Source organism: Eutrema salsugineum, unplaced genomic scaffold, assembly GCF_000478725.1.
Source record: "Eutrema salsugineum unplaced genomic scaffold, Eutsalg1_0 scaffold_11, whole genome shotgun sequence".
NCBI lineage: Eukaryota > Viridiplantae > Streptophyta > Magnoliopsida > Brassicales > Brassicaceae > Eutrema > Eutrema salsugineum.
In genome coordinates, this window is record NW_006256901.1 from 9,727,200 (window position 1) to 9,730,557 (window position 3,358).

A 3,358-nucleotide genomic window follows, 5' to 3' on the forward strand; every position below is an offset into this window, starting at 1 on the left:
AAAGATAATTCAGGAAAACTTTAAGAAAGAACTAGAGATCAGGTGTCTAGAACAGAAGTTAAAACAAGAAAAATAGCAAAAGGCAGCGAAACAAATCCCCGGCAACGGCACCAAAAACTTGATGCGTGTCAACTGCGTGAGGGAACAAGTTTTACCCTTATAAAAAACAAATGAAATCTGCAAGTGCACAGCTAATTAGTTGTAGTATTTACGGATCGAATCCACAGAGATTTGTGTGCCTGGTATTCTTCTACGGTTTTTAACTTTATGTCTAGACTAGATTGGTTTTAGAGGTTGGTGGTTTTTCACGGATTAAACTAAAACAAAAGAAAGCAAATAAATCTATCATAGAAAACAAGTAGGAAAATCGAATAGAAAGGGAATAAAGCAAGCAAAATATCGAACTAAAGCAATTGAAATGCAGATCTAAATAAGCAAGTGAAAATCGATTGGTTTGTAAACTATGGCTAAAAACGCTGAGCTTTTGGGAACTCTCCTGGGATCATAATCGGTTTTAACACTAAGGTAGATAGATTGGGATTGACGGATATCGATATATAGGGTTCTAGAGCTAGAGTACGGCGGTATTACTACGTCACTGTCGTGATCAGAACCAATTGTTTCTCGCAACCCTGACCAGTAGGTTTCCACTCTGGCCCTGGAAGGGAAAGAATGCAAGAGCTGCACAAGACTCGTCAATACTCACGATCTCGCCGCAGGTTGGTTTCCACTCCTACGGAAAAATTGCCTGTTTCATTCTAGGGCTGATACTTAATGAAAACTTTCGCAACACTAACTATCTAGATCAGATACTAGGTGATCAATCAAGCATACATGAAATAAGAACAAGAATAAACAGAGAACAAAGTTGAAATCTCAGACCTATAAACCTAGATGTCTTAATCGATTATGAGAGCCCCTTTCGGGAACCCTAAGCCCAACTCGGGATCTACTCAGACATGGTTGAGGTCGACATCATCATTGGTTTTAATAAAAGTAATCAAAAACCGTAAAGAAAAGAGATTAAGAAAGGTTCTCTATTGAAGAACTCGGACTTGAACAATCTTCTACAAAAATCGCATAAAAACGGCTAAAGGGAAAGGGTTTCTGTAAACTATAAAGGGTGGGGTCTAAAAACGACCTAAATGACAAGTATTTATAGTCTTCAATACTCCATGGTCTCTAGGGTTCCGCAATTGAGGCTGAGAATGACTTTGGGCTTCAGAAATACGGGCTTTAGTTCGGAGTTAGCTGGCAGCGGTCGGGAATGACATGACCGCAGGAAATAGGTGGCTGGCTGCGGTCGGGAGGCTTGTGACCGCGGGGAATGGGCTGTTGGCCGCGGTCGCGTGACTTGCTGGCCGTCTTCGAGTGGCTCTGGGGCTAATGGAATATCTTGAGATCTAACCGTTGGAATGTCTCCAAACCAAGTGTATTTGAAAGCTGGTTGATTCTTCTATAAGCTGTCCAATTTTGAGGGTGATCAGACGGTGAGAAGGTCTTCGTCTCTCCATGAGTGTTCTGACGGTCTGCATTTATCCAAAAGAGTCTTTTTATTCCAATTTGTGCCTCTTTATCCCAAATTATCTGAAAAGTCTTTTAAAATCTGAAAACATAGAAATCCTTTGAAAACCTATGAAAATGGAGTAAAAGCACCTGTAAAAGACGTTAAAGTGATCCATAAAAATGGTCAAAATCCGGTGTTATCAATCCAGTTGCCGGGCCTTCATCAAGGTTCAAGGTCTTTTAATTCTCTTTCCAAAACGTCTGAGATCATCCAGTTTGGAGCTGTGTGCTGAAAGATACAGTATCCGGAGTGAACACTGGTCTAAGAACTTTTTTTTTTAATTGTTTCAATGCGCTGCAGAGATGAGCCGTCCATGGAACCTTCCACTCCCCGAGCACCAAAGGTTTCTTAAGAAAAGTTCGAGCTTGATGAGTCATCTTTCTTGGACTTGGTTTGGTAGCATTTGGAGTTGTGAGCTGTGAGTTCCGAAAGGCGAGAGAGAGATATATCAGCCAGACGTCTAAGAGTGGATAAAGTGCTAAGTGTCATCGTTTGACACGGAGATAATGCCACGACCTGGGCTTGGCCGTGGCATAATATGACAACTCTCGGATTTGACACGGTTACCATGCCACGGCCATGCATTAGGCCGTGGCAACATCTGAAGCTTGCTAAAGAGTCAAAGGAGCATGACACGACCTTAATGCCACGGTCTAACCTGACCATGGCAATGTGTTGCCAACCTTCGGTGATTGACACGGTGAGAATTACACGGTCTACAACAGACAGTGGCAAGGTACTACTGATGAAGCCAACCTTCGGGATTTGACATGGTCTTAAGGCACGGCCTTGAACCTGACCACGTTATGAGAGCCCCTTTCGGGAACCCTAAGTCCAACTCGGGATCTACTTAGACATGGCTGAGGTCGACATCATCATTGGTTTTAATAAAAGTAATCAAAAACAGTAAAGAAAAGAGATTAAGAAAGGTTCTCTATTGAAAAACTCGGACTTGAACAATCTTCTACAAAAATCGCAAAAAACGGTTAAAAGAAAAGGGTTTCTGTAAAGTATGAAGGGTGGTGTCTAAAAACGATCTAAATGACAAGTATTTATAGTCTTCAATACTCCATGGTCTCTAGGGTTCCGTAATTGAGGCTGAGAATGACTTTGGGCTTCAGAAATACGGGCTTTAGTTCGGAGTTAGCCGGCAGCGGTCGGGAATGACGTGACCGCAGGAAATAGGTGGCTGGCCGCGGTCGGTAGTCTTGTGACCGCGGGGAATAGGCTGTTGACCGCGGTCGCGTGACTTGCTGGCCGTTTTCGAGTGGGTCCGGGGCTAATGGAATATCTTGAGATCCAACCGTTGGAATGTCTCCAAACCAAATGCATTTGAAATCTGGTTGATTCTTCTGTAAGTTGTCCAATTTTGAGGGTGATCAGACGGTGAGAAGGTCTTCGTCTCTCCATGAGAGTTCTGACGGTCTTCATTTATCCAAAAGAGTCTTTTTGTTCCAATTTGTGCCTCTTTATCCCATATTACCTGAAAAGTCTTTTAAAATCCGAAAACATAGAAATCCTTTGAAAACCTATGAAAATGGAGTAAAAGCACCTGTAAAAGACGTTAAAGTGATCCATAAAAATGGTCAAAATCCGGTGTTATCAATCCAGTTTCCGGGCCTTCATCAAGGTTCAAGGTCTTTTAATTCTCTTTCCAGAACGTCTGAGATCATCCAGTTTGGAGCTGTGTGCTGAAAGATACCGTCTCCAGAGTGAACACTGGTCTAAGAGCTTTTTTTTAATTGTTTCAATGCGCTGCAGAGATGAGCCGTCCATGGAACCTTCCACTCC